This window comes from Aethalodelphis obliquidens, unplaced genomic scaffold, assembly GCF_003676395.1.
Source record: "Aethalodelphis obliquidens isolate GAN/ISIS:26980383/991018 unplaced genomic scaffold, ASM367639v1 scaffold15, whole genome shotgun sequence".
Lineage (NCBI taxonomy): Eukaryota > Metazoa > Chordata > Mammalia > Artiodactyla > Delphinidae > Aethalodelphis > Aethalodelphis obliquidens.
This window is the reverse complement of record NW_020837959.1, coordinates 23,794,595-23,819,107: the sequence shown is the minus strand read 5'-3', so window position 1 is coordinate 23,819,107 and position 24,513 is coordinate 23,794,595. Positions and strand designations below refer to the sequence as shown.

The 24,513-nt window shown below is 36.9% G+C and overlaps 1 pseudogene; it reads right to left on the bottom strand.

Annotated features, from left to right (window-relative positions):
- Window positions 1-13,304: 13,304 nt before the first annotated feature.
- LOC113625301 (E3 ubiquitin-protein ligase TRAF7 pseudogene) lies at window positions 13,305-15,052 on the bottom strand (annotated as a pseudogene).
- Between the last annotated feature and the right edge of the window lie 9,461 nt (window positions 15,053-24,513).

Sequence of the window (24,513 nt, the reverse complement as noted above, 5' to 3'; positions counted from 1 at the left end):
AATGGATTCTCCCCTAAAAGCATCCAGAGGAAGAACAGCCCTGATGACACCTTGATTTTGGACTTCTGGCCTCTGGAACTATGATAAAATAAATTTCTCTTGTTTTATTTTACCAAGTTTGTGGTAATTTGACAGACAGAGACTAATATAGGTATTTAGTCAACTAGGTTTGCTATGTCTTTTTAGAGAATAGATAACTTTATCATGAAGTAATGCCTCTCCTTACTCCTGACAATCTTCCTTATTCTGAAGTCACCTTTGTTAGAAATTAATTCTCTTACTTTCTTTGGGTTAGTGTTTACATGGTATACCTTTATCCATCCTTTATTTTCAACCTATTTTATTTAAATTTGATTTCCTGTAAACAACATATAGTTGGGTCTTGATATTTACTCAGTCTGACAATGTCTATCTTTTAATTGGTGTATTTAGACGATTATAGTGAAAGTGATTATTGATATATTTGGATTAATGTCAACCATATTTGTAGCTGTTTTCTACATATGCAGTGTTTTTTCTGTTTTATCTGGCTTTAATTGAGAATTTTATATTAATTTCATCGCCTCTTTTAGCATATCAACCTTAGTTCCTTTAGTACATTTTAGTAGTTAACATAGAGTATATAATATATATTTCTCACAACTCTAAGTCCATGTTCTAATAATTGTTTTCTGCCTCAAATGTAGTGCAGATACCTTATAGCAGAGTATTCACAATTACTTCCCCTCATCTCCTATGAAATTTTCTGTCATTTATTTCACCATTTGCTGTAAGAATCCAAAGCAGTATTGCTATTAGTATTACTTTAAACAGTTATATTTTACATTATTTGTGAATAAGAAAAAATGAATTTATTTAACCTTAATTTATTTATTCTCTGATGTCTTTGCTTTCTTATATAGATACAAATTCCTAACCTATATTATAACCCTTCTACCTGAATATAATATTTTACTGTTTCTGGCAAGGCAGACCTCCTAGCAATAAATTAACTCAGTTTTTGTTTGTCTGATAAAGTCTTCATTTCTCTTTCACTTTGAAGAAAGAGGAATAAAGTTGTGGCATGCTAAATTAGTGTTTTTCTTTTTGTCAACACTTTAAATATTTCATTCCATTTTCTAGTTGCTTTCATGGCTTCTAATGAGAAGTAGGCTATTGGTCTTACCATGTTCATCTATAGTTAAGATTTTTTTTCCCTCTAATTTTTTTTTTTAAAGATTTCCTTTGTATTTGATTTTCTGTAGCTTGAAACCTATGTCTAGGTGTAGTCTTACAGTTATTGTTGTTTTTTGGTATTTATTCTTTATGTTTACTGAGCATCCTGGATCTGTGGCTTGATACCTGTCATTAATGTTGGAAAGCACCTGGTCGATATTATGGCAATGTTGCTGTTGTACCTTTCTCTTTTTTTTCCTTTCTTGTATTCCAGTTATGCATTTGTTACATGTTTTGAAGCTGTCTCCAAGTTATTTGCTGTTCTGTTCTTTTTGAAAAACTATTCTTTTTCTCTTTGCATTTCAGTTTGGGAAGTTTCTACTGACTTTGACTTCAAGTGTACTGATACTTTCCTCAGCCTTGTTAAGTCTGCTAATGAGCCCTTCAAAGACATTTTTCATTTCAATTACAGTATTTTTGAATTTGAACGCATTCTTTTGAATCTTTATTAGAATGTCAGTTTCTCAGCTTACAATACTTATTTGCATATTATCTACTTTACAGAGGTTTATAGAGGTTTCTATAAGGTTTATAGAGGTTTCTATAAGGTTTATAGAAACCTTAGCATATTTATTGTAATTATTTTAAATTCCCTGTCTGATAATTACAACATCTGTGTCACATCTGACGCTGGTTCTGATGCTTGCTTTGCATCTAAAGACTGTGTGTGTGTTTCATATTGCCTTTTAGTATGCATTGTAACTTTTTTTTCTTAAAAGCCAGACATGCTGTGTCAGGGAATAGGAACTGTGGTAAATAGAACTCTAGTGTTGGGATTTATGTTAATCTGGCTAGGAGTTGAGTTTTGTTCTTTTTGTACTTGCTGTAGTGATAAGTGTCAGAGACTTCAAATTTCTCTAGTGTCCTCATTTTTGTCTCCACTCTTGACTTTGGCCTATCCTAAGTACTCCTTCTCACTTTGAGTCTGCCTCCTGGAACTCTTCCAGCTATAATTCACTATGATTATCCTGGAGTCCTGTTGGTATATTGGTAAGTGTTTGGAAGAAGAGGATTATTTTAGTATCTTCCAATTAAATCAGTCTTTGGTGGGCATGTGTCTCTGGGCTTCACACATTTTTCTTATTGGATAGCTTTCCCCCTTTCCCACCTCTTGGTGATATATGAAGACTAGACTAACTGGGATTGCAGTGGGAGAAATACCCTTATACATCTGTTGGAAAAGTCTCTGGTAAAGAGCTTCCCTCCTGAAGAGTAGGCTTTTGTTATTTAGAAGGACGTGGACATGCATGACAAGGATCACTCTTTTACTCCCCTGCCAGACAGAACCATGAGTGGCTCGTTCTCAGTTCTTCACTATGAATTGCAAGAGGCAAAGCCCAAGGAAGTGTGAGCTCCTTCCCCACCAAGACCGAGTCCTCATACCTTTCTCGTTTTCATACTAGTCCACACTCAGCCTCCAGCAGTTCATCAACATTACCATTTCAGTGTTTCTACCAGTTTATGGCTCCAGTGGCTTCTGTTCTACCTGAGCATAACTCATCTGTGACTCTCTGTATTCATCTGTCTCTCCAAATTTCAGAGTGGACAGTTTGCTCTGTGACCTATGTGGGAATAATGACTTCCAAGCTCTTTACATACTGGAACTGAAAATGGAAGCAATTTTATAATTTGTATAACCTTGCATAGGCAAAAGAAAACATATTTGGAGGTGTTCTCTTTGAAGCCAGTGTGTCAACTCTGCTATTAATCTTTATATATTATAAGCACTGTTGTTTACAAAGTTAACTTGATGCTCACTTTAGTGATAAAAACTGATATGTGCATTAATTTTCACTAGATGAAATTAAAGTAAGTTCCAGCAGGTAAAATGACTTTCTTATAACCATACTGCTAGTGAATGACAGGAGTACGTCCTTAAGTCTTCATATTAAAAATTAAATGAATATATCTTCTTATTTTTACATTACCTACCTCCAAAGAAGAAAACAAATAAAATTTTGGAGGCTTATGTATAATCCTGTAACCTCAAAAAAAGAAAAAATAAACTTTATATGACAGAGCTTCTTTGCACATTCTAACAAGTAACTCAAATGTGAAAATATCTTGAAAAACAGTACTGGCTCCCTCCTAGACTCTTTTGAATCTTGGGTTAATGGAACAGCTACTAAAGTCACATTCATTTTGGGGTCTGTTTCTTATACACTCCCAACAATTGTTACATATAAATCATCACTAAAATAGGTCTGTATCTTTCTACTGTTGATCTACTACTCATAGATTCCTCTTTCCATGGAAAGAGAAAAGCTTACTAGTTGCTTTTTAATTGCCTTCTCTGAAAATGTTAAGCTGGGGCTTGGCAAGGATCCCTGACAGTAAAGGATATAAAGGAAGGAGGGACACCGGAGATCCAGCTGAATATGTCTATTGTGATCATGAAAATAAGCCCAGTGTTTCAGCAATCTTTATTTTTCCTCCCTCCCACGTAGGTGACAAATTAAAAATGAAAATTTCCAAGTCATACAAAATAAGAGAGAAAACCAAAAACATAATTTAAAGCATTGTTGTATCCAGTTGAGACTCCCTAGGTTATGTCAATGATTTCATTTCCTTTGTAAGGCTCTGACAGGGAAGTCATATATCTTTACTAAACAAGAGAGAGAAGGTAGAATATACTTTATCCCATTAGACCATTTTGAAGTAAAGGCACAGTGGGACAACTTAGAATATTGGACCCTACTGCTGATTTCATCTTTTACGTCACTGAACTGACAACAAAGTAGTCAAGTGATCTTTAACTCAGTGTGCATAAAAAAAGTAGCAAAACAAACTCACTGTGGAACGTATAAACTGTGTTGAAACCCTGTACCCATCTCTCATATTAGAAATCATAAATGGTGAAAATGAAGATGTATGTTTAATCACAAATTAACACTTTTATGTTAAAAGCCTATAAAATTGTCTCTGATACATCATAAGGTGTTTGATATCTTCAGTATTTTTTGGTTCAAGATATTCATCCTGTATTACCCTATGTGTATATACCAGTTTTTTGTTTTCCTCATTAACTCAAAGGCACACACATAATACAATGAGAGTGCTATTCATTTGAAATAGGGGCTTCCTCCCATTTCAAAGTTTCGTCCAAATATTTTGAGATGTCCTCAGGGTGTGTTTCATATAAGCCCCAAAATATATATTACCAGCTACTGTATCATGTCCACTAGCTACTACTGCTGTGTTTTCCCTCTCTTCCCAAGTCCTTCACCCTCACACATGCCAGTGTCACTGTTTTCCATCATCACCCATGGCTACCACCGTCCGTGAACTGGAATCTTGAAGTCCACAAAGAATGATTTTGTTCTGACTCTTTTTGCCTAATATTCTTTAATTATAGAAATACTGAAACAAGTTCTCATCTAACCAGTGTATTTGAGAGCTTTAGGAAAATGGCTGTTCCTGATTTAATTAATGGTCCTTTCTCTAGGATCTGTTCCCTTGTTTTGGAGCTAGGCTGGTTGTATTTCTGTGGGACAGATAACACTTCATAAGACTCTTGTGTCCTCTGTGAGGTCTGAAGCATTGTTACTGGATCAAATTGTATGTGTTCAGGCTTTCCTCTAGCATAATTTCTTTCCTACGAAGCTTGTCAGTAAATCCCATACACATGTTGTGAGGTAAGCCCTGCAGTTTTACCAGACAGGCACAGGTGGGAATGTGCCACGGTAATGACTCGGTTAAGCTTAATCATTAGTTCCCAAGATACATAAATATCCTATATCCCTCAGCAAATGGGAGGTTCAGAAGTAATATAAAATAGCTGCATGTGAAGTTCTGGTGATGTAAATTTTATAAACTACTGAATTACAGTAGTTTAATAAACTACTGAATTACTCCATTTACTTAAATATATGGAAATAATGGTAACATTAATTTTAGACCCAATTGCTCTAAGGTAATGGATACTACAACAGTGTGTATTCTTGGAATTATTAAGAAGCTGTTGTGTGACAGTGTGAAAATCTGTGAAACAAAATAAGAAATTTCAGGAATTATTCTTATAGAAAATTTTATTGCAGATGGGTCATAGTTTAAAGGAGCAGGTTATTACTACCAATGATATTTTAATGGGGAATGCTATATTTCCTAGAGTAGCAAAATTACTTTTTTCATTAAATTCATTTTAAATTTAAAGATTCTTCTGATTTACACAGATTTAGATGTATAGTAAATAAATCTATAAACTTCTGCAGTGTTTTTTTCCCCACTTCTTTGTTTTTATTCCTGTCTTAATGGTGAAAATAGATTTTCCTCCCAAGAGTAGATATTCAGAAGAAATGGGAGCTCTGGGTTTCAATTACACTAGAAATATGATATCCAGACTATATGTATTAAAGACGCCTCTGGCCATTTGTGTTTATGTTATGTATGGTTCAAGATTTTACTTCAAGATGATATAGGAAATGCGTTTCTATAATAAACATGGTGAACACTATTGTAGTCAAGATAAAAATGTTTTACAGAATCTGCTGGATGCAGATTTGCAGTTCTGTGCCAATGAGCAAAATCCCAGAGGGTTCATAACCTTTGGAAAAGTACATTATTTACCAGATTCCTGAGAGACCAATGGAAAGATAATTAAATGGATTTGGGGATCATTCCTTCATAATATTTGCTGTACATCAAATAACTTTTTTAAAAATCTTGGGACAATAATTACAAGACCAGACGCTTCAAACTTTTAAATAAGACTATTAAATGTGAATATCTGAAATGTGGAGAGAGCAACAGAAGACACCAGGCATATGTCTTCTGGTATTTTCACCCCTAGATCTAGAACTTCAAACATTAGTGTGGAGGCTGGGTTAGTGAAAAGTGGGAAGAAATAAGCTGAAAAATGGCTCAGAAGAAGACTGCCCAAAAGACTTTGTACAACTGTGCAATGAAGGCTATGTTCTCTATCTGTGCCGTCCAATAGAATACATGTGGATACTGAGCATGTGAATTACAGTTATTATGACTGAGGAACTGAAATATTAATTGCATTTTAATTTTAAATAAACTTTTAATTTCAGAATAATTTTAGATTTTCAGAAAAAAATGCAAAGATGGTCCAGAGTTTCCATGTACCTCACCCATTTTCCTTAGTATTAACATCTTATATCAGTCAGGTACATTTGTTATAATTAATGAACTAATATTGATGCATTAAGTAAAGTTTGCAATTTATCCAGATTTCCTTAGTCTTTACCTAATGTCCTTTTCCAGGTCCAGGATTCCACACAGGGTACCACACTGTATCATCATGTCCCCTTAGGTTTCAGTTGGCTGTGACAGTTTCTCAGACTTTTCTTGTTTTTGGTAACCTGGACAGTTTGCAGAGTACTAGTCAGGTATTTTGTAGGGCAACCTCTAATTAGGATTTGTCTGATGTTTCACTCATAATTCGACTGGGGCTGGAAGTATGGGGAAAAAAACCACTGAGGTAAAGCACCATTCCCATCACATCATACCAGGGGTACACACATCAACATAACTTTATCACTCTTCATGTTAAACTTGATCACCTGGCTGAGATAGTGCTTGTCAAATTTCTCCACTGTAAAGCTACTCTTTTCCTCCCTGTGTCAGTACCATCCTCTTTGGAAGGACATCACAGTGTGCAACCTTCGTTTAGAGTGTGGATTTATACTCGATGTCTGTGAAGGTGAAGTATCTACATAAATTATTTGGAATTTTTCTGCATAGTACATTTGTCTATGACTCTCCATTAATATATTTATTCAGTCATTTATTTACATCAGTATGGACTGATGGACATTTATTTTATACTCTGGGTTATAATCCAGTAATACTTTACTTATTTGTTGCTAATTTTTTTTCTGACTTTGGACATTGGAATCTCTTTCAGTTAACTTCTGTGTCCCTTTGACATAATCCCATCATTTGTTTAACACTTCCCTTGTTTCCAGCACCAGATAATGTTCATGGCTCGTCTTTAATATTTCTTGCCCAGTTCTAGATTCACCTCTTTCTCAAAGGATCCTGGTTCCTTTTATTGGATAATAGTATTAACATTTGTTAGCTAAACATTTAAAATAGTTTAGCCTAGGGGATGGGGGGAGTATTGAAGGAATCTCAGATTCCCTATAAAAGTAAAAAGAATTCATTCTTTTTGCATTTGCTGATTGAACTTTATTTGCTATTTCAGTTTTTAAAAAGGATGAAAAATATAAAACTTTGGTGCATTGTAGGAGGATATCTTTTCTTCCTTGATCAGAGATAGACCATGGATCAGCCTTAAATGCTTTTATATTTGGTTCTCAAATCCAGCCTCAAATAACTTTTCTTTTTTGGCAGGTTCTACTATATATTAGAATGAATTATTAATGTTGTTACAAAACTCATTAAGCATTTATACTCTCACATGATTTCAGGAAGAAAGAAATATATATTCTTTTGTTTTTTTCATAAGCAACCTGCCTTTCTAAATGTGATTTATGAGAATTTGTAATTCAGAAGAAAGTGTAAAATAGAAAATACATATTTCAGTAACATAATGTGCCTGCTCTGGAATGAAGTAGGGTTAATACATCAATCCAGGAACACAGCACAAATCTCAACGTCGGCAACATTCCCCACGTGAAATGAATGCGGGAGGGCCAGAGCTATGGTTTTTACTTGGCTTCCCGGGAACAGGAACATCTCTGTAATGTCTAGTTAACCTCCTTTTCTTTCTTCCCTGTCTCTTTTCTTTAACAACTCTTCAGCATTCTATCACTTCCCACCGTTGCCATACATGATAAACTGCTATATCCTATGCTATGCCTGAGGTCAGGGGCAGAAGCAAGAGTGACGGGAGGCTGAAAGACAGATACTGATGCCAGCTCAGTGTTTAACCTACCTGCTTCTACAGCCTAAGTCAGTGTTTAACCTACCTGCTTCTAAAGCCTAAGTCTTTTAAACTAAACAGAACCTTTTATTTTATAACTACAAATAAGGTTAAAAACCGTTGTACTTAGAGAACTAACACAGTGATTTCCAATTGTGCACATTTGTAAACAGAGCATTTCAAAGCTTTTCTACCAAGAGGAATTTGATAGGTGGCTAGGTGAGAACTGCTAAAACAGACTTTTAATGTGCATTTCTGCCTGGAGCCATCCTAAAGACCACAAGGAATGTGAATCAGACAGTTATTTACTTACCCATTAGTGAAAATCTTAGATTTTCTGAATTGCCAAAATCATCTCTGTCATGCTAAAGCTTAATGTTGGCTCGTAACATTGGTCCAATTAAGTGGAGTACTCCACAGCCACCTGTATTCTGTCAGTGTATGTGTCTCCAGGGTGCAGTCGGGAGCATATAATAATTCAGGAATGATTGCCTCAGAGGTTTTATTGGACTCACTCAGTTAACTCAGATAAAATACAGAGAAAAAGAAAATCTTGCTGGCGTTCTGACTTTCAGCTCTTGTGTTTGTTTTCTGCCTAGATATGTGTTATGCAGTTAATAGAGAGAAATATATATTAAGTCGCATAGCACAGGGAGATCAGCTCGGTGCTTTGTGACCAGCTAGAAGGGTGGGATAGGGAAGGTGGGAGGGAGGGAGATGCAAGAGGGAAGAGATATGGGGATATATGCATATGTATAACTGATTCACTTTGTTATAAAGCAGAAACTAACACACCATTGTAAAGCAAGTATACTCCAATAAAAACGTTAAAAAAATAGCCTTATAATTTGTCTAATTATCAAAGTTCCATAATTTATTATTTTTTTTTTTTTCAGGGGAGAGAAATCTGGCCCTCTAGATAAGGGCTCTTTTAAATACTTAACTGTAGCTGGTTGCTCTGTGTAAGAAACAAGTAACCTGTGTATTCATTTGGGGTGTAGGAGAGCTCATTCAAACTCATATTTTGCACTACTTAGAAAAAACAGGGAAGGAAAGTTTTATTTTATGTATTTACATTATATTGTAAAAATTAATAAACAGAAACTTCAATTAAAATAGAGTGGGGAAGCCAGAAGGGGAAGATTTCACACTTTACCACTAATAGTCGAGCCAAACAGGAAGAAGACTTTCTCTCCTTGCCTGGCAAAAGCTCAGCCAACGAGAGCCTGTCACAACTTGGCCAGTGAAAAAGCTGCTATTCTTCAAGCTCTCAGTTCCTCCGATGGATTCTGTTTACCATAACCCTCCCAATGTCTTTTTCTTCTCTTTAAAAGAGTTCCCCTTTCGCTGTGTAGGGATCTGCATATGGTTTGCCATGGTTGAAAATCCGCAAATTGCAATTCTTTGTTCATCTCAAATAAACCCATCTTTTGCTAGAGAAGTAACTGGCAGTTTATTTGTTTTAGGTCAACAATATGTTACTTGCGTGGTTTAGAAACTGTCTGGAAGGATATCAGTGAAGACAATTACATATATTGTTAACTTTCTGAATTTATCCCTGCTTTTGAGGAAGTGAAACAGAATATAAATATGGCCTCTTTGAATCCAGAAACCATGTTGGAATACGAGGAATAAACTACATGATATATTGTTGAATAAGGAAGAGTTGCTGTGCCCCCAGTATTTCTCTTTATCATATCCCCTTGTGTGTTGTTCCTTCTGCCTAAACTGTCCTTTCTTAATTCTACAATTAGTAACCTGTACCCATTGTTATCATCTCTTGCCTAGTCTACAGCAATAGGACTTTTCATTCAGTCTCCAGCCTCTCTCTGTCTGGTTATACTCCATACTATCAAAAAACAAAACAAAACAAAACAAAACCCTTTTCTTCAAACCAGTAAACTCATGAACAAACATATATAATCTGATACCGGCATCCCCCATTTTGACAAACAGCACATGAAAAATGGCAACCATGTAATAATCTTGTTAGCTCATTTTTCCTTCTGGGTTAAGTTGAAATGTCTCAGTTCATTATACAAGGCCTTGAGTAGTCTGACACCAGCCTTACTCTCCAGCCTCTTCTTTATCCTACATCACCTATCACTTGCTTTATTAGCCATGATTCTCTGGAGAGGGAGAGAGATTTTAAAAGTTTATTACAAGGAATTGGCTCGCATGATTGTGTGATTATGACTGGAGACCCAGGCGAGCCTGTGTACGTAGTACCAGTCTGAATCTGAATGTCTGAGAACCAAGAGAGCTGATGATATAAATTCCAACCCACAAGCCAGCAAGCTTAAGATACAAGAAAAGCCAATGTTTCAGTAGGAGTTTGAAGGCCAGAAAAGAGCAATATCCTATCTCAAGCAATCAGGTAGAAGTTTCCTATGACTCAGCCTTTTTGTTCTATTCAGGTCTTCAGTTGATTGGTTGAGGCCCACCCCCATTAGGGAGTGGGACTTTACTCAGTCTGCCGATTCAAATGTTAATCTTATCCAGAAATATCCTCAGCGACACACCAAGAATAATATTTGGCCAAATGTCTGAGTACCCTGTGGTCCAGTCAACTTGACACATGAAATTAACCATCATACCTGCTCTCACCCCACTGAGGAGCCACATGAACATGTCCTCACTTCCTGCACTTGCTACATACATTTTTCCATCCTCTGCTATGACTTTGTACAGTCTTCTCCCATTGAATCAAATGACTTCTCCTTTTCTCTATGACTGGTGTTTTTTTTTATCCTTAAAACCCCCTTCATAGTCACATCATAGTGAAGACTCTGTGAATTGACCTAGGCAACATTAATTTCCTGCTGCCCTCTCTCCCTCTGTTTTAGCTATATGAACTATCATGACTATCTGGAAAGGCTATTTCTGTCTTCCTCACTTGACTATGAGCTAATTACTCCAGGGCATGGCTCTCAAGCAGGGGTGTTAGCTGCTCATCCATCAGGGGATATTTGTTCATGTCTGCAGACATTTTTATTGTCATAACTGGAGGAGGGAATGTCAGTGCATTCTACTGTATAAAGGCCTGGGTGTGGCTAACCAAATTACATACAAGACAGCCTTCTGCAACAAAGAATTACCTAGCTAAAATCTCCTTGGCACTCTTGATATTTTGGGTAGGATAATTTTTCGTTGTAGGGAGCCATCCTGGACAGTGTACAATGATCGGCAGCATCTCTGGCCTCTACCCACCAGAAGCCAGTAATGGCATCGCCTCCAGTCATCGCAGATGTCCCCTCACTTGCAAAATTTGTCTACTAATGTTGAGAAATATTTTTTAAAATACTGTGAAAAAGACAAACTCACAGAAACAGAGACTAAAGTGGTGATTACCAGGGACTGACGCGGGGGAAATGGGAAGATGTTGGTGAAAGGGTACAGAAGTCCAGTTGTAAGTTCTGGGGACCTAATGCACAGCATTGGGAGCTTAGATAGCAATACTATACTGTATAATTGAAAGTTGCTGAGAGAGTAGGTCTTAAATGTTCTCAATACAGAAAACAAACGATAATTATGTGACTTGATGGACGTGTTAGCTAACACTAATCATACTGCAATATATGTGTATCAAATCATCACGTTGTACACCTTAAAGTTACACAATGTTGAATATCAATTATATCTCAATAAAGCTGGGGAAAAATACTGTGCATACTAGGACCTAATTAGGCAGGATGGTGAAAGGCTTAAGAAAATGAACTCCAGAATCATAGAATCCTGCAGTTGAATCCTGTCTGCACTTCGTGAAGGGAATAATGAGACATATTTAACCTCCCCCCAAATCTATATTTTCGTCTGTGACCTGATGGTCTAAAATACAAAATGGCTCACACAGTAGTTAGGACAATTACATTAGTTAATGTTAGCGATGGTAGATGGTAAGTGCTTAATAATTGTAGCTATTGTGATTGGCTAAGAGAATGCCACCATAAGGGCGGGGGAATTTACCTTATAAATATCCTTAGTTACATCATTTTAGAACATATATAAAAGTTAAAGTTTGCACCAAACATCTTAGCACAGAATTACTGTCTGAATTATATTTAAATGTTTCATGTGTAATTTTTGTCTCCTTGAATACAGGGATTACATTTTTGCTTTTGCCCACAATGCAGGCTGTGATAAATATTTATCAAATTGAAACTAACCAGAAAAAATATTGCCACTTATAACACTGAGTGTGGCAGCTGTACTTCCAAATAATTCTTATTTGCCTGTCCTATCCATTACTGTTATGAATATTTTTCTTTTTATCAGTATTAAATGCATACAGAGGCAGCATGTAAAATATCAATTTACAGTGCTATGCTATACTGCTACAATACTAAGATGTAATGCAATGAAAGATGAAATTTGGGACATAGATGCCTGTAGGAGGTCCAAAAGTTATGGGAAAATGATTCAAATTGTACAGAACACAATCACAGGATTAAGGAAACCAATCGTCACTTGCACTGTGTGGTGATAACAAGAGTCGGAATGTGCCAGGGGCACAGTTTGTTTGCAGCTGTTGTCATTTGAATCTTTTGTACAACATCCATTTTCTTTCTCAACTGTGTGGGATTTATAAGTGCAGAGAGTTGATCAGAATTACTTTTGTGTAGAGACTACTTGTATGATAGCTCTTAGATTTAAACCATGCATAAGAAAATATAACCCAGAAATAATTCCACAAATACTGCTTAAGCTAGCACAAATGCCTATGTTGATGGATTTAGCTGGATATTACTTTAAAGTGCTAATTAGGTCAGGTTATGGACATCACCAACTAGAGCAGGAAACTTATCAGTTGCTCAAATGCCATCTTTAGGATAAACAGCTTGAGAGAATTTTTATAAACAGGAACTTGTAATTTGACCAGCCTTGATAGACTCTTTGTCTAACTAAAGCCAACTCCATATCTTTGTCCAGATTAGTTTACTTTTTTTTTCACATTCTGTGCAGCTTTTATTTTAATCGGGAACTAATCAAATCTACATACAGTCTAAAAACAGTAGAAAACATGAGTAAAATGGCCAGCAGTCCATTTGGGGTAGAGACAGAGAGTGGACTGGGCACCCAGAGAGAGAGAACTCGCATTGTTCTGGCAGCAACCAGGATGGGGCCAAGCATTTCCTGGCTGACTGAGTTGTTTGCCTGTGCTCACAGGGTAGGCAGAGACCCTGAGACCACCTGAGTGGCCAGCCAGGAGAGAAAGCCAAGACCCAGCCTGGATTCTCTGTTAGCAAATCCAGACCTTCACAGTACTACCCACAGCCCCTAAAAGTTGGTCCCGGGACACAACCAGTACAGTCACCCTGCCCTGTTGATACAGCAGGATCTGCATGTAGATGATGTTGTCCCTATTCCAAACCTTGAGGGACTGGTAGTAGCATGTGCTGAAGACTTTGATCTGGTCTGACATCAAGATAACCACCAGGGCATACACGGTGCCCATGTGGCCTGCCAGTCAAGGTCCATACATGCTTCTTGGACTCAATATTCCACACATGCATGAGATTCTCATAGGTGCCACACACGATGAAGTGATTCATCACGTTAATAGAGTAGATACTGCCACCAGATGTCTGCAGGACATGGATGCAGTTGAACTTCCAAATGTCCCAGATCTTGCTTGTCTGGTAGAAGCTGCTTGAACAGCCACCACTGCTCACACCCACTTGTTGAGGCCTGTGAGATCCTTCTTCAACTGCAGTTTGGTACCCATAATGTCCCAGGTCTTTATGGCCTTCAGGAGACCACTCAAGAGCATGTTATGCAAACAGACCAGCATGTACATTGGGCTGTTGTGGGCCTGGATTATGTTGGTCTTCTGCAGGTTCTGGACACCCTACCTGGTGATGATGCAGTCTTCTGAGCACTGTAGAGATTGTACCCCTGAATGCAAGGTGGTACATGTGTCCCATGTATTGGTGGTCTGGTCAGAGGAGCCCCTAAGGGCAGGTCATCCATGGAATAGAACAGAGACAGCAGATGGGGCACTGATGGACCAGAAAGTTTCCTTTGAACTTGAAAACCTGCTGAGGGTCTTAGGATCCTAGGATGCCCGTGTTCAGCCATGCACTGACGTGGGACAGCTTGTCTTTCAACATTAGATACCTCCCTCTGGAACTCCATGAGGTCATAGCTGAGCTGGCTCTATTTTTTGTCCATGACATCAAACTTGAGCTCAAGGCTCTTCATCAGCTTGTCAGTATTCTCTGAGACTTTGCCCAGCATAGAAGAAAGAGAGTGATTTTCCTGGGCCTTCCAGGCCAGCACTACATGTACCTCATGGAAGCATTTGTCCCTTGACTGCAGGAATCCATGTAAGCTCTTGAAGTGGCATGTCCCCAGGTGTGTCTCATACATGTCCTGGTTCCCATTGAACATGTGCCAGTACTTGGAATGAGGATACTTGATGTGTTCACACTCTTTGAGATGAGCCTCCAGGTTCATCTTGAGGAAGAGCAGGTAGCTGGGGTTGTTGGGGGCACATTGGGGCTGTAGTCACAGCTCCCCTTTTGGTCCTTCTAAGCACTAAGCTTGATGGTGAAAGGCACCATGGAGGTCCACATCCAAGAAGATGGCTTCTGATCCCTGCCATGGTGCAGACAGGCTTTCAGTGAATGAAGAGCTCCCAGATCTGCTCAGCCACCGCACTGGTGTTCTCTACCACCGTCAGCTTGGCATTGTCCACAGGACCCTTCTGTGACTTCAAGGAGCATCTTTGACAGAATGTGTGTATACACATGGTGATCTCAAGGTCCTTGAACAAACGGCAGCAAAGCTGGAAGCAGAGCTTTCTGAGGGCTGCTAGGCAAACCCCGGTGTCTTTGGCTCCCTCTCCCCATAGGACAGGGAGAACGTGGGGAAGAGGGACACGCTGGGCTCAGAGTGGAGGAAGCAGATGGAGATGGAGGAGTCAAGCAGCATCTGAGTGGCAGGGAGGGTGCTGATGGGGGTGGGGACATGCTGTGTCCTCTTCATCCCTGGAACAGTTAGACGAGGGTACTGTTTGTACTTGCTGGTACCCCCCGCCCCAAAGAAAAGCAGTTGCAGCTGGTGCTCATGCCCAAGCTCATGCTCTAGAAAGGTATCTAGGGTCCCCGGGTGGCCCCACCCTCCCACTTCATCGCCCCCACCTTCCCCCACTGCTGGAAAGGGCTTAAGTGTACTTCTAAAACTTTAGAGTCTTCTAACTGGTATCTTCCTCCATATTCTTATATGCTGTTAGGTTCCCAGTTTCCTTTGATAATTACCTGTCATAGATATAGTCCAAAAAAACTGTCTGTTGCTATTTGATTCTTGTTGATAGAATTGCTCGATTTATGAGCATGAACTTTCTTCTCTGTTCCAGTAGACTTACAACTAAAGTCACGTTGTGTTCTCAGATTCATAGAGCAACTCCTGTAATACAATCAGATATCTATAATGAAAAGCTGTAAATTCATTTTATCCAGGTAGCCCCTTCTTTCTTGGCTGAGATAGCATATGAGGGTGAGGATGTTGGTAGGAGAGTACAGAGAAGGAAATCTTGAGGGTAATAATGGTTTAATGAACAGTCATTGTTTTCTGATGCATAAGAGCTTGTAATTTGAAATGTGATGGGCTATATAAAAGTGTACATCTTCAATTCCATTTGTTTTTCTAAGTGACTTAAGTGAGTTAACTTTTAAAGATGACTGTCCCAGTGTACACTGGTCTGAAGAAAAGCTAGTAATTTTCTGAATTCCAAACAATATTCTATGCAAAAGAAAGTATTTGAAACATTCAAAATAGATTTTAATCTACAAAATGTAAAAACACTCTCTCTATCATGTATCTCATCATATGTTTTTTGCGTCACATGCTCAGCTGAAAGGACCCCTAGGTAACTTTGAGGTTTTTGTCTTTACTGTGTAAGATACCAGTCGAACTCAGGTTTGCTTGCCCAACATGCAGCAAAGCCAGTCTGCTGATACCTGGTTATGGTGAAGGAAATTATGGCATTTGCAGGGCACCAAGCAAGGAAACTATGCATCTAATGCTCAAAAGACCTGAACTCCTTGATGGCTTTTAGAGAAGGGTTTTTAAAGCCAACATTAGGGTACATGGATGACAGCACATCTGTTTACAACATGGTTTCTTGAATCTTTTAATCATCTGACCTACTGCTCAGAAAAAAGATGCCTTTCAAAATATTACTGCTCATTGACAATGGCAACCGGTCACCCAAGGGCTGTAATGGAGATGAACAATGAGGATAATGTTGGTTTTTGTGCCTGCAAACACGACATCCATTCTTCAGCCCATGGATCAAGTGAAAATTTTGACTTTCAAGTCATATTATTGAAGTAATACATTTCCTAAGGGTATAACTGCCAGGAATAGTGATTCCTCTGATGGATTTGGGCAAAGTCAATCAAAAACCTCCTGGAAAGTATTCACCATCTTAGATGCCATTAAGAACATTTGTAACTCATGGGCAGAGGTCAAAATATCAACATTAACAGAAGTTTGGGAGAAGCTGTTTCTAACCCTCAGGGATGACTTGGAGGAGTTCAAGACTTCAGTATAGGAAGTAACTGCAGATGTACAGATGTAGTGGAAATAGCAGGAGAACTTGAATTAGAAGTGAAACCTGAAGTTGTTACTGAATTGCTGCAGCAAGTTCTGAGAGGACTGACTTCAATTTTTAAAGAATTTCTACTGTAGGTAAAATGTGACCAAGCCGTACAGCATGCTACAGAGAAATTGTTCTTGAACAGAAGAGTCAATCAGTGTAGCAGACCTAATTGTTGTCTTATTTTAAGAAACTGTCACAGCCACCCCAGCCTTCAGCAGCCACCACCCTGATCAGTCAGCTGCCATCAACATCAAGGCAAGACCCTCCACCAGCAAAGAGATTATGCCTTGCTGAAGGTTCAGATGATGATTACCATTTTTTTAGCAATAAAGTATTTTTTAATTGAAGTATGTACATTGTTTTTTAAATGTAATGCTATTGCACACTTAATAGACTACAGTATAGTGTAAACATAATTTCTATATGCACTGGGAACCCCCAAATTCGTGCAACTTGCTATATTGCAATATTTGCCTTATGGCAATGGTTTAGTACTGAACCTTCAATATCTCCAAGGTGTGCCTGTGTATTATTTTCATTGTCAGCACATTGGAATATATTTGACTGATAAATGTAAGGATTTTCATGATCAAAGAGATTAACAGTATGAAATTTGACAGCTCTGTTGTGAAGCTTGAACACTGATTATGTTGATAGTTGGTGGCAGTAACTAATGTTAGAGTAGGACCTGAGCCCAGAGACAAGAGATTGGTGGTCTCAGGAATAAAAAAGAGAAGTAGTCAATTGTTTTCTGTGTATCCTTCCAATCAGAGTGATTCCAAGAAGAGTGAATCTGTTGATCATATTTCTAAACTACTGCACTTTTCAATGAAAATAACTCCTTTTAAAATAACATCCCATTATACACATATATTTAAATAAAGTATTCCTCCCTGGAAGATGATCAGATTTCAAAGTTACTACCATTACATTCCAGGCACATCTCTATCTATCTGTCTATCATCTACCTATCTATCTATTGATAGCCAGATAGATATACCAGAGAATGCGAAATGTGAAACTCTGGTTTGAGGATCAGGCTCCAAAATTACTTACCTCATATTTATAACAATTTCTAATTTTTTACAGTTTCTTGGTACAAACTCATATTGTGAAGAAGAAAGCATACAACTCACTCAGTCACTCTTGCAAACAGCTACAATACACTGTGAATAAGAGGTAAAATATTATGATAATATAAAACTGTGAACAAAAGTTTTACTTTTTATTTAAATAGCCACATATCCCTTTAAAAAGACATTAAATTGCTCAGTAATTATAGTTAAAAATAATGTGATCTTAATTTTCAGTGCTTATTAAAAATCCTTATAATCCAATAATCATGGGCTAAATTATAAAAAAGTAAGAATTTGTTATTTAATAATTATTCTCATTTTGAATGTGTGAAATCTCAATAGTCCTTTAGATATAGAGTAATGTTTTATAAAACAGTTGTCTAAATTAGATGTATTCTGGGATCAATATTTAATTATATATTAGAGAAATGTATTTTATAAGAAAATTATACTACCTGTATATATATATATTTTTCTAATTTATTTATTTTATTTATTTATTTTCGGCTGTGTTGAGTCTTCATTGCTGCGTGCGGGCTTTCTCTAGTTGGAGCGAGCAGGGGCTACTCTTCGTTGAGGTGTGCAGGCTTCTCATTGTGGTGGCTTCTCTTGTTGTGGAGCACAGGGTCTAGGCACACGGGCTTCAATAGTTGTGGCATGCGGGTCCAGTAGTTGTGGCTTGTGGGCTTAGTTGTTGTGCCGCATGTGGGATCTTCCCGGACCAGGGTTTGAACCCGTGTCCCCTGCATTGTCAGGCAGATTCTTAACCACTGCACCACCAGGGAAGCCCCTGTGTATATATTTTAATAAAATAAAATTACTTAGATTTTCTAAATATAAAATATAATTTAAAATACTAATGAAAATTTACATTTCAATATACAGGCCTTATAAGTATTTCAGTACATTTGTTTAAAGATATATTTTGGTTCCAGAGTGTTTTCATACATAGAATCATAATATATTCATCCAAAAAAGAATTTACAGATAATTTGATCCAGCCTCTTTATTTAACAGGTGAAGAAACTGATATTCAGAAAGGTCATGAGATATTTACAAATAGAAGCCAGATGTTTTGACTTTCTGTCAAATACCCTTCTGTTATACATGTTGCAACTTCATGAATCATCAGTTTTCATCAAAATGAAATGTCATAAAGGCCCAATATTAAACATATTTAACCACTGTATTATATTAGATTGATGAAAAATTAAACGTTTTTCAGTATCCCTAGATCATTACTTAAATATTAATGTGTGTGTTTTTGTAATTCTATAGATAAACAGCTATTGGCTTTCTACTTTGAAATGCCAGTAGATCAATAATTTATTTCATCAAGACAATTGTAACATTTTTTCCTTCTCGTTTCTGTAGTTTTTTCATACTTTACAGTATACAGTATTTGAAACGGAATCTATGTTTCTTTTTATACCTTTATCGTACTTCTGCATGGTTTTTAGATCTCTTGCAATTGCTTTCAAAGAGGTGAAAGAGGTGACTTATCCTTACTTACCTAGCTTGAAAGATTCATCTTCATATCAGCCCATAGTGCCCATGCTCTCATACAAATCATAGGACAAGAATAGTAATTTTTCTATTTTGTAATGTATGTTTCTCTTAAAGGATGCCCTTGTTTTAAATAACAGAGATAAAAATAACCTTTCTCCAGGGATTATTATGAGGATTGCACAAAATCACACTTGTAAAGTATTACTTGTCTTGAAAAAGTAACAATATTTGACATCTCTCTTTGTCACTGGGTGTAGTGAAAACAAACCAGAGTAGCACGAGGAAATGTGTAAGATTCTGTTACCCCGAATGTTAAACAGCAATGAATTTCTCACACATATCTCATTTAGGTCACAACAAATAGAGTTTTCTCATTTAGTAATTCAAACTCACATCCCAAATTAAAATCTCCACACACTAAGACAAAATCTTTGAATGAAAAGGAAGTCTGACAACTTCAGCATAAGTGAAGGGCATCTTCAGTGACCTTCACCACTGTTTAAGGAATTTGTCTGCTGGACATCCATTAACATTTTGCCCATAGAATGTTTAGCATCTTATAATCTTCAGCACCCTGAAAAACACTAAAGGACTGTTCCCTATGACAAACATAATTAAAGCAGTGTATTGGCATTTTGAATTTATGTGCCAACAGGTGTCCTAGTATAAGAAAATATAAAAGAATATTTAATTTGGACAAAAGATTGCCTAAGTTCTTAAAAAAGGAAATAACTTTTAATGAAACAGAATTATTGTACCTTAAAGAGGGAGTCAGTTATTATTCCTTAATTTCTGTTTCTGTTTCTTTATAAAGACTCACCAACACCTGCTAGGGTGCCAAACTTTTAAAGAAAGCTTGAAAAGCAGTATTCTCTTATGGTTACTATTGTTGGTTATTTTGTTTTTAAAGTGGAAGAAAAGTCAAAGAAGGCTATATTAAGCACCAATTTAAAGAGAGTGCTAAAAGCCACAAAACTGAAGTACTTAGTATGAAATTTAAATATTTATATACTACAAGATTCTTTTGAATAATAATTATCACAGCCTTGGGTGCAATGCTAATGTATCTGAAATGTTTTCATTGCTAGAACTTACTGCAGGGAATGTGTGAGGAAAAAATATAATCAGGCATTATCTAGAATCTCTAGGCAAATAATAAAGATGAATCAGTCACCTTTCTAATTAGAAATGCTTTACAAGTTATAAAATATAAAAATTTATGTCAATTAAATATGTATGTTTCATATTCCATATCTGTTACAGTGGAACTATATATACATGTTTGTGTGTACATGAGTACATGTGTGTGCTTATGGGTGAATTTGACACATGTATGTTTGTTAAGGCTACTTATATAATAAATTTCTAAGGCAACTTAAGATTACTTTATTTGAAGCCTAATTATGTTATATAAAGCCATTATACTATGTAGTAAACGCGGTTGGTACCCTGCCCATATCACCTTTATTGGGCTGGAGTGCCCATGTTTCAGCTACTATGGCTGTTGTCTGACAATAGTTGAACTCTGTTCCCTTATCCTGAAAAATGGTCTTGGCAAAATTGAGTTTTCTGAAACAACCAGAAGTAGCTCACAGTTTTGCACTCACCCTAGGCATGGGTAAAGCCAAAGACTAACAGATAACGGGAGTACAGAAAACTAGCAACCTTCCCTCAAGGTTGACAACTTTGTACTGCCATTTATGCTCTCTGTTGGTTCAGGCTGAAGCTAGAGATCAGCTGAAATCAAATCTTTATCTAGCTTTTTTTTTTTCATGCTTAATCTTGCTTCCTCACACTTTCATAGGTTTTAATGACAGAATTTCATTACTATATCATTTGCACAATAATCCTTCTTTTAGTCTCTGCTCCTAGGGAACCTGAACCTGTAAACAAGAATCCAGCTACCACTGTGTACAATGAGGTTACAGCCAAAATTGGATGTTTTGAGAAGTCATTTGCACAGTTCTATTTAGTTATTACCTAATGGTTTGAAGAGGTCCTAATGAACCTCAAGATTCTAGAAAACTTGGGAGACCATTTCCCATAGATCTCTCATGTTTCTGCACATCTTGAATCCACTTTTGTTCTGGAATGTTTTTGTTATTATTATTGACTTATTTTTAGAACAGTTTTAGGTTCACAGCAGAATTGAGAGGAAGATACAGAGATTTCCCATATACTTCCTATACCCAAACAGCCTCCCCCATTATCAGTATCCCCCACTGGAATCATACAATATGGAGCCTTTTCAGACTGGCTTCTTTCATTTAGTAAGATGCATTTAAGGTCCCTCTGTATCTTTTCATAACTTGATAGTTCATTGTTTTTGGTGTTGAATAATATTCTATTGTCTGGATGTACCACAGTTTATCCATTTACCTACTGAAAGATATCTTGGTTGCTTCCATGCTGAGGCAGTTATGAATAAAACTGCCATGAACATCTGTTTGCAGGATTTCTATGGATATAAATGTTTGAATCCTTTGTTTATATAAAATAATAATAATAATAAATAGAAATCTCAGTTAAATAGAGTAGGAAGACCAAAGTGGGGAGCTCTCACACCCTGTGATGATAACAGAGCCCAACAGGACGAAGAAAGACTCCATTTCTTTCCTGGCAAGGACTCAGCCAATGAAAAGCCATGGAATTTTTGTTTACTAGAGCCTACCCAACCTCCTTTTCATCTCTATAAAAGCATTCTCCTTCCTTTGCTATGCAGGATTTGCATATGGCTTGCCATGGTTGCAGACCCTGAATTGCAATTCCCTGCTGACCCCAAATAAAACTATCTTTGCTGGAGAAATATCTGATAGTCTCTTTGTTTCAAGTCAACAGGTAGATACCAAGGAGCATGAGTGTTGGATCATATAGAAAGAATGTGTCTAGTTTTGTAAGAAATTGCCAAACTATCTTCCGAAGTGGCTGTACCATTTTGCACTCACTCCAGAAATGACTGAGAGTTCCTGTTGCTCCACATTTTCTTCAGAAGTTGGTGTTGTCAGTGTTTTGGATTTTGCCCATTCTACTAGGTGTGTAGTAGTGTCTCATCTTCATATGCATGTCTCTGATGATTTATGATGTGGAACACCTTTTCTAATGCTTACTTACCATTTGTATATCTTCTTTGGTGAGGTGTCAGTAAGGGTCCTTGGCCTAGTTTTTTTGTTTGTTTGTTTGGTTGTTTTTTTTGCGGTACACGGGCCTCTCATTGTTGTGGCCTCTCCCGTTGCGGGGCACAGGCTCCGGACGTGCAGGCTCAGCGGCCATGGCCTAGCCGCTCCGCAGCATGTGGGATCTTCCCGGACCGGGGCACGAACCTGTGTCCCCTGCATCGGCAGGCGGACTCTCAGCCACTGCGCCACCAGGGAAGCCCTTGCCTAGTTTTTAATTGGGTTGTTTTCTTATTGTAGAGTTTTAAGAGTTCTTTTGTTAATATTTTGGGTAACAGTCTTTATCTGATGTGTCTTTTCAAATATTTTTTTCCCAGTTTCTGGTTTGTCTTCTCATTCTCTGAACATTGACTTTCATAAAGCAGTTTTTAATTTTAATTAAGTCCAGCTTATCAATTTATTTCATGGATCTTGCTTTTTGTGTTGTACCTAAAAAGTCATCACCATACCCAAGGTCATGTAGGTTTTCGCCTATGTTATTTTTTAGGAATTTTATAGTTCTGCATTTTACATTTAAGTCTGTGTTACATTTTGGTAATTTTTGTAAAGGATATAAGTCTGTACCTAGATTTTTGTGTGTGTTTTTTTTTTTTTGCATATCGGTATCCAGTTGTTCTAGCGCCATTTCTTGAAGAGACTGTCTTTGTACCATTGCATTGCCTTTGCTCCTTTGTCAAAGATTGGTTGACTATATTTATGTAGTTCTGTTTTGGGGCTTCCGTTCTGTTCATCTGATCTATTTATTTGTTCTTTTGCCAACACTCTACTTTCTTAATTAGTGTAGCCTTATAGTGAGTCTTGAAATTGGGTAATATTTGTTTTTCAACTTTGTTCTTTACCTTCAGTATCATTTTGGCTATTGTCAGGCTTTTGCCTCTCTATTTAAACTTTAGAAGCAGTTTGTTGCTATCTATAAATAACTTTCTAGGATTTTGATTGTGACTGAATCTATATATCAAGTTGGGAAGAACTGACATCTTGACAGTATTGTGTATTCCTATCCATGACATGGACTATCTCTTCATTTCTTTAGTTGATTTCATTTATCAGAATTTTGTAGCTTTCCTCATATAGATCTTTTACACATTTTATTAGATGTATACTTAAGTAATTTATCAGAGGCTAATATATAAATGGGATTGTGTTTTTTATTTCAAATTCCACGTGTTCATTACTGGTATATAGAAAAATGATTGACATATATTAACCTTGTATTCTTTAACCTTGCTATAATTGTTTATTACTTCCAGGAGTTTATTTGTTGATACTTTTGGATTTTCTACAGATAATCATGTCACCTGTGAATAAAGAGAGTTTTATGTGTTCCTTTCCTACATGTATAAATTTATTCCCTTTTCTTATCTTGTCCCATTAACTAGAACTTCAAGTAGGATGTTGAGAGGGAGTGGTGAGAGTAAACTTTCTTGCCTTCTACCTGATCTGAGTAGGAAAACTTCAAGTTTCTCAGCATTAAGTATGTTAGCTGTAGACTTCTTGTAGATATTCATTATCAAGCTGAGGAAGTTCTCCTCTATTCCTATTTACTAAGAATTTCTATCATTAATAGATGTTGGATTTTGCCAGATGCTTTTTCTGTACCTATTGATATGATCATGTGAGTTTTCTTTTTTTAGCTTATTGATGTCATGGATTACATTAATTGATTTTCAAATGTTGAACCACCTTTTTATGTTTGCAATAAACCCCACTTGGTTGTGGTATATAATTCTTTTTATACACTGTTGGATTCTATTTGATAATATATTGGTAAGGATTTTTACATATATTTTCATGAGAGATATTGATCTGTAGTTTTCTTTTCTTGTAATGTATTTTTCTGGTGTGATTTTAGGGTAATGCTGGTATCATAGAATGAGTTAAGAAGTGTTCTCTCCACTTCTATCCTCTGAAACAGGTTATAGAGAATTGGTAGAATACCTTCGTTAAGTGGTACAATTTACCAGTGAACCCATCGGGGGTTGGTGCTCTCTGTTTTTAGAAAGTATTCATTCTGGAGTAATCTTTCCAAGGAGGTTTGTATAGGGGACAACTTTAATGATAACATTAATGGTTCTCTCCATGCCA